General features: G+C 47.2%; 1 long non-coding RNA gene across 1 annotated transcript; it reads left to right on the top strand.

Moving 5' to 3' along the window:
* The first annotated feature begins 13 nt into the window (after positions 1-13).
* Positions 14-3,124, top strand: LOC106150351. Its single transcript, XR_001237120.1, has 3 exons — positions 14-376; positions 492-615; positions 3,038-3,124. It is a non-coding gene; the product is annotated as an uncharacterized LOC106150351 (long non-coding RNA).
* The last annotated feature ends 4,806 nt before the right edge of the window (positions 3,125-7,930 follow it).

The raw sequence follows: 7,930 nt of genomic DNA, 5'->3' as shown, positions 1-7,930 counted from the left end.
GGCCCGACGCCCCTTCGCCGCCGCCGCTGCCGCGCGTGCGCACCGCCCGCCGCCCCTCGGGAGGGGAGGGCAGCGGGGGAGGGCGACTGAAGAGGACGTCACGAGCGGCCGCCATGTTGACTGAGGGCAGAGCGACGGCTCGGAAGGCCTGCGCGGCGTTTTCTGATGAGGTCACGGCGGTTTCAAGTTATCTGGTGTATGAAGATTTCTGATTTTGATACGCATAAGGGAATTTTTCTTTCCTCTTTACTTATATTATTTTTTTCGTGGTTTTTTTTTTTTTGAAACAAGACCTCACTCCGCGGCAAAAACTGGCCTTAAACTCACTGCACGCCAGCCTCCAACTCCTGGCTATCCTGCGCGTGCCAACGTTCCAGTGAGACTTTGTCTTCTGCTTTCTTCCACTCTGTGCTCTTTTCTCTCTTCTCTTACTTTGTTTCGTTCCTTCACTCCCACCCCCCGCCTTCTCTTACCCTCTTTATTTCTTTCAGAGATAACGGTAATAGGAAAAGAAGTGGTAGAGTATGTGCCGGTGTCCTGGGTCCTACCCCGTACTACCACCACCACCAAGAAGAAAAGAAAGTAAATATATGGAGAATTGAAAAGCAAAAAAAAGTGAGCAAATTTCAGGAAAGGTTTTTTTTTAATTCTTTAATTTTTTCTTGTACTAGGGATTGAACAAACAGAGCATTGAGCTAAATCGTCAACTCTATTTTGAGACGTCTCAATAAGCAGCCTCGAAATTTAGACCTTCCTACCTCACCTTTCCTCGTAGCTGAGATTACAGCCATGCATCACCCCGACCCCCTTGAAAATGACTTTGTGGAAGAAAAAAAAGGGTGTGAGTTACAGGAAGGGCACAAAAGTAATGTGGATTTGGGGGTCTCGTGATCTTACTATGGTATGGGGGTTCTCCGGGACTGTTTGCTCATTTATAGAATCAAATGTTACATTCGTTATCTTTTCTAGATCTTAGATTTTCATTTATTCATTTATTTTGGAGTACTGAGGATTGAACCAGGGCCCTTCAGTCTACACCCCCCAGCCCAGCCCGTTTTCTTTTTTCTTTAGAGACAGGATCTTGCTAAATTACTCAGATTCGGCTGGAACTTGTACAGATCTTAGATTTTCTGAGTCCATGAAAACAAGTTGAATTGTTGTGGGTTTCCTTCCACAGAGCCTGACACTAGCATAGTAGATAATGAAGGACTATGCACTATTACTTCTGAGTTCCAGCTCCCCATCTGTAAAGTGCACATAACTATAGTACCTACTTCCTGTTGTAAAATCAACAATACTTGAAATAGTAAGTGGTCAGTAAACATGAACTGTCTACTGCCAAATTAGCATGTCCAAGGTCCACTGTCATGGAGAATCTAGGCAGACTGAGCCAGTGGGCTGCTCCTCCAGGTGGATCCTGCGTGGAAAAGAGGATCTGAAGAGATATGGGCTGGAAATGCCAAGGGGGAAATGTATCGGCGAGAGGGGTTACCCCAGGTAGAGCCTGTCAGGGACCTGGACTGCTGGGGTTTTTCAGGGCTTTCAAAACCTCAGGCAGGTGTTCCCTTGCCCAGTGAGAGGTGACTCAGCAGGGAAGCGAACCTCTGGGCTCACAGACCCATCGCTTCCTCCTCCTGGGCTTTTCCCTGCCAGCAGGGATGGGCTAAGGCAGGTTAAGTGGGAAGCAGGGCCCTGCTGTTGCATTTCACCCAACATTCTATCTAAGGTAGCTGTCTATAACATGGTCTCTGAACTTTGGCCTCTGAGTGACCAACTTGACCTGTCTGATTGGCTTCCCAGCTTAAGACACTGCTGCAGGTGATACAGAAAATAATTTAACTCCAGTGTGCTAGGTGTCAGATGCATTGGATTTGTGTTCCCCAAAATCAAAGAATGAATTCTAAGGAACAACAGAGGTTGAGAGTAGGAAAAACTTATCCAGACAGACAGCTCCTGAGAGATAGGAGGAGACCCAAAAGAGGACTGCCAACGAGCCTGTTATAGGCAGCTAATTAGATAAAGATATTATAGGCAGTCAGATAGGGCTAAGCCCTTGAAGGAGCCAGTGCACAAGATGAGATACCTTGCAACTGTGGGGGAGACAGACACCTCTACTGTGGGCCAGACTTCAAGACAAAAGGTGAAACAAATGCTCCGACATACTTCCTAAGGGTAAGCGTCTAAATAGAGTATCCAGGGTTGGGGATATAGCTCAGCAGCACAGTGCCTGCCTGGCAAGCGCAAGGTCCTGAGTTCTATTCCTGGTACTAACAACAACAACAAGAAAATAGGTATCCATCACCTTGAGGAAGCCAGGAAGAGCCCCTGTTCTGTGTTCATGCCTGCATGCTATGTGACTCACTTCCCCATTTGATCCAGATTTAATCAATTTTACCTGGGAAATTACGCTTGAAATTACTTGGATTGACTATAGTTTTGTCACACCTCCTGCCCACCTTTTGATTTCCCAGTTTCCCCATCTTGGGCCCACCTCTTCTTGTGCATTTGCTCTACAAAAATCCCTAGAAAAGGCAGGGTCCTCGGAACCTCCTCAGGACCCCTTCTATCTCTCTCGGAGAGAAGTTTTCTTTCCTGTGGAGAAGGACATTCTTTTGTTAGAGAAAGCACTGAGGACACACAATGATTTGTTAATTGTTTGTTAGGGTTGGGCTGGGGATATAGCTTAGTGGCATAAGTGCCTGCTTGTTTGTTAGGGTTTCTTAAGGTAAGGCTTCACTATACATCCCAGACTGGCCTTGAGTTTATGATCCTCCTGTCTCAGCCTCCCAAGTGCTGGGATTACAGGCTTGTGTTGGGTTACATGTGGAGAAGGATAATCCTTTAATTAGCTGTATTATCCTTGCTAAAAATGTTTGCTATCTGTCCATTTGTACTAGCTATGCCCTTGGTTCTCGCTCAATAAAAGGTGACTGAGATTGCTAATCGAGGCTGCAGTCGAAGAGGCTGTAAGCCCCGGATCCCAGGATTATGCCTCTCTTGCTTTTCTTGTTTCTCTTACTTTTCTTTTCATCCACAGGTACCTCGTTCTCGGGACCTGTCACCCCTGGACAGAAACGGAATCTACATGCGACACATTCCCTCAATAAATATACTCTGCTCTTCACCTCCTTTGTTCCTAAAACTTATTCTTCAGTTTTAGAGAACACGAACTCGTACTGGACATCTAGCGGGTTGGGAGTTCCTTTCTCCTATACCAAGCCCACTTCAGAGGAAGTTCTTTTGTTTTGTTTTGTTCTTTTCCAGTACCGGGAATCGAACTCATGACCTCGCGCTTGCCAGGCCGGGGCTGTGCCGCTAAGCTAAATCCCCAGCCCCCAGAGGAAGTTCTATGGAGCAAAATCATGAAGTGGGTACAATATGGGTCAAAACTATGATCAACCAAGAAGATTACAAGTGTAGTTGCTTAGGTAATGTAGATCTAATGGGGAAGAAGGTCATGTAGCAAGGGTACATGGAAGGAACAAGGGCCTTTTTTAGTAAGAGATGGATCAGAATGATATAGGAATATTATAGGAAGAAGTTTTATAGAGCAAAATGATGAGGTGAGTACAATGTGGGACAAAACTGTGACCAATAAGATTTAAGTATAGACGCTTAGGTACTATTGGTCCAATGGGGAAGCAAGTCATGTAGCAAGTGTATATGGAAAGAACTTTTTAGGATGGGATGGGTCTGAGGTCTTGGTCGCCCACCAAGGTGAATGATGTCTGTCTAGACTTCATTGGGCCATTTAGCACTTAGGGAAGCATGTAGACTTGGTCATTTCATCTTTATGTTGAGGCTTGGCCTTCAACAGATGCTCAGCCTGCCAAGGTTGTGATGTATTCTCATCTTCTGTACTGACTCCCTCGAGGGTCTAGCCCTAGGTGGCTGCCTAACATATTTCTACCTAACGTAGCTGCCTATAATACAGGGTCTTCTTCTTGGCGTCTACTATGCTCTAGACACTCTACTTACACTTTTCTTTAGTCTCCATAAGAGCTCCCTGAGATGGTATTGAGAAAGTCTCCCTGCTCTCCTATGGTCAGACGAGGCAGACAGGGCTCCTTCTACTCTCAGCAGATCCACCTTGGTTCACTCACCAGTCACTTGCACTTCCCAGAGCTCTGGTATGCTGTCCACATGTGCTGCTGACAATACTCCTGACAGTATAGCTGTTCTTAGTAATAAAGATGTTTTGATCTCTATCTATGCTGGGATCACAGGCATGCCTGGCCAGGAACAGGCATTTGAATCCCGACCTTCTGACCGCTGAGTGTTCTGGTTTGCCATGCCACTACAAGTTTTGGGGTTTGTTTTTTATTTTTTTATTTTTTTGGGGGGAGGGTTTCAAAAAAATTTTTAAGCCGGGTGTGGTGGTGCATGCCTATAATCCCAGCACTCGGGAGGCTGAGGCAGGAGGATCGTTGCGAGTTCGAGGCCAGCCTGGGCTACAAAGTGAGCTCAAGATCAGCCTGAACTGCATAGTGAGACCCTGTCTCAAAGAGACCAAAAAACAAAAAATGAAAGTAATAAAAAAAAAAAATTAATGAAACTGGGGACCAAACCTAGGGGCTATACCATTGAGCTATACCCCCCAGCCCTATTTTATCTATTTACTATTTTTGTGGTACTGTTGGGTAGCTTATTTCTAAAAAGTGGCTTACCAGCCAAACATTACTGGGTTCACACAAAGAATTGAGTGAAATGAGCAAAAAGCAGTGGCAGTTTATTTAAGAAACACAGCATGGACTATCACAGAAAGTTACAACAGCCCCGCACCTCTTGGCTGCCTTTCTTTTATCCCGTCCAAGTCTTGGGGAAAAGGGCCTGGGATATAGCTCCGCTGCACAAGTGCCTTCCTGGTAAGCAGAAGGTCCTGAGTTTGATTCCCGATACCAAAAAAAAAAAAAAAATCTCGGGGAAACCTGCAAGAACTCTGACATCCGGGTCCTGAGAGGCAGTGCTGGGATCTCACTCTTCAAGGATCACGTGAAAACCTGCTTGAGTTCTGTAGAGAAGTCCGTTTGCAGGGTTTTGGGAACTGCTCTGCCCAGGTGTCCGGGATCTTGTAGTTAATGGACCACAACCACTTAGCCAGCCGGCTTTGCCACACCCTAAGCCCATCTCAGTGCTAGGGTTGAACCCAGGGCCTTGGTGCTGCACCACTTCCCCAGCCCTTCCCAGCCCTTTTTATTTTGGGACAGGATCTTGTTAAATCACTAAACGGTCCAGACTGGGCTGGAATTTGTGATCCTCCTGCCTCAGCTTCCTGAGTCACTAGGATTGCAAGCTCATACCAGCACACCAGAGCCAGGCACGGTGATGCACGCCTGCAATCCCAGCACTCGAGAGGCTGAGGCAGGAGAATTGTTGCGAGTTCAAGACCAGCCTGGACTACAAAGTGAGCTCAAGGCCAGCCTGAACTGCATAGCGAGACCCTGTCTCAAAAAAGACAAAAAATAAAAATAAAAAAAACAATACCAGCACACCAGGTGACAAGTTTTTACATGTAACCAACTCCTTTTTCTGCCAAAATAAGCAAGAGGAAGTGGTGTGTTCCCATGCTCAACTTCTGGAGCTTGCACCTTGCTGGCCTTGGGGTATTGTTGAAATAGATATGTGTGCGGAATGTTGCTCTGAATGTCTGGTCTGAGAAACTGATTCCACATGTGTCAGAGCTGGCAGAGTCGAGATACACCGCCCCCCCCCCCGCAGCTTTCTCCTTTTTTAAGCAATATCTTAGTTACTTTTTTTTTTGCCATTGGGACATGTGGTGGATTGACAACTGGTGGTCAACTTGTAACACCAAGCCGAACTGAACTAGCATGGTGCTGGGTGTGGGAGGCCCACCCGAAGATTGTTGCCAGCAGCCTAAGAGGCAGAAGTAGAAAAGAAGAGGAGAAGCTATAGGGAGCTGTTGGTTTTCTGGGAGGAGCTTGTCATGCTGGCTTTCCTGATGAACTAGGCTGTTCTTATCGTCAAAAGAGCTTGGGAGTGTGGTGTCAAGGAGAATGGGTGTGGTTCACTTTGGGGGAGCTCTGGCCCTCACTCAGAGCATCGCTTCCTGGCTCTGGAGGAGATGGTGGTGCACTGCTCAGTCTCCTGGAGAAGCTTGTTGTGTTGGCTTCTCTGATGGGAACTCGGCTTTCCTCATCATCAGAGGAGCTGGAGACCTCACTGCTGCTAAGGATGGCTGTGGTACTTTTCTGGGGAGCTCTGGTTCTTATGTTGAACATCGCTTCCTGGCTCCAGTGCAGATCCCTCAGCCTGCTGGCACAGCTCCTTCATCCTGCTGGCACAGACTGTCTAGATTCCACCACTGACCTTTGGGCCTTCCCAGCGCAGATCCATGAAACAGGCCTGCATGAGATATTGTCATGGGCTCTAGGCCTCCAGCTGGACTCGTGGGAGGCATTGTTCTGGGCTCTAGGTCTTCAGCTGGACTCATGCAGGACATTGGCATGGGATCCAGGCCCTTGGCTGGATTCTTTGATCTTTAGTGTGTGGACAGATTTCCTGCACTCTTTTGTATATGACTCTTTAGATGACTATTTTGTTGTTGTTGTTGTTGTTGTTTGTTTTTGGTCTTCTTGAGACAGGGTCTCGCTATGCAGTTCAGGTTGGCCTTTGAGCTCACTTTGTAGCCCAGGCTGGCGTCAAACTCACAACGATCCTCCTGCCTCAGCCTTCCAAGGGCTGAGATTACAGGCATGCACCACCATGCCCAGTCAACACCCACAATTTAGGAGGAGAGATTCATTGGGCCCATAATGTGTAGAGGTTTTGGTCCATAGTGGGCTGGCTCCAAAGCAGGGTGGCCCAGTGGAAGGGGCTGGGTGGAAGGAAGTTACACAGGAAGCAGACGGCTGAAGGAAGGAAGAAGGAGATGGACCCATCGGCCTCTTCCAATCATACCCCACTTCCCACCAAGAGTCAGCTCTAAACCTACGTGATCCCATCACCTTCCCAAGTTGGCCCCTGAGAACACACAAGCCTCTTAGGCACATCTAGATAGAAACTATAACAATGCAAGAGGCTGCTGATCTGATAGGAATCCTCCAGACAGGCGACCAGCAGGCCACCCTTCGCAGCTCCTCGTCAGCTCCCAGTGGGACACATCCTCAAAGGCCTCCCTGATCCTGCAGGCCAGCCTGGGCTTCACTTCTTCCTGCTGGTTAGGACCTCAGATGACCGACTTGGTTATTTGCAGGGCACCACTGTGTGCTAAGCTTGTCCTCGTTGTCGGGCATATGGCCACCAACAAAGGTCTGCTCCTGTGATTTTGCATCTTGGAGGGAAAGTAGACTTGACTGGATGGACAGATGGGTTGTTATAGTGTTACAATGTTGTTATAGGAATGATGCAGACCTCCAAATGATACAGGGGAAATATTACAACTCCCAGCATGCTAGATGTTCTATACACTGACTTCGTGTTCCCCAAAATCGAAGAATTAATTCTGAGGAACAGTGGAGGTTAACAGTGGGAAATCTGGCCTGGAGATATAGCTCAAAGGCACAGCACCTGCCTGGCAAGTGCGAGGTTGTGATTTCAAAAAAAGGGTGGGAAATTTTATGGAGGAAAAGATAGTTTCAGCCTAAGAGAGACAGGAGGGGCCCCAGAAAGTTGGTTGCTGAAGACTCCACTTACAGGGGAAGCATAATAGGGCCAGGGATATAGCTCAGCGGCACAAGCACCTGCTTGGTAAGTGCAAGGTCCTGAGTTCGATTCTAAGTACCAAAAAAAAAAAAAAAAAATCATACTGTTTGGTCAAATGAATATTTGGTCTTACATTATCATGTAGAAATATTGCTCACATTGGAGCAGCATACACTAGGACATGCTTTTTGATTTTCCTGGAGTTAGCGGTTGCCTTGGTTTTATGTATCTGTGAATCACATTCACCCCCAGCCTTTCCAGCACAAGT

Source organism: Chinchilla lanigera, unplaced genomic scaffold (assembly GCF_000276665.1).
Source record: "Chinchilla lanigera isolate Chin_1 unplaced genomic scaffold, ChiLan1.0 scaffold00073, whole genome shotgun sequence".
Classification (NCBI taxonomy): Eukaryota; Metazoa; Chordata; class Mammalia; order Rodentia; family Chinchillidae; genus Chinchilla; species Chinchilla lanigera.
This window is presented reverse-complemented; position numbering and strand designations above follow the sequence as displayed.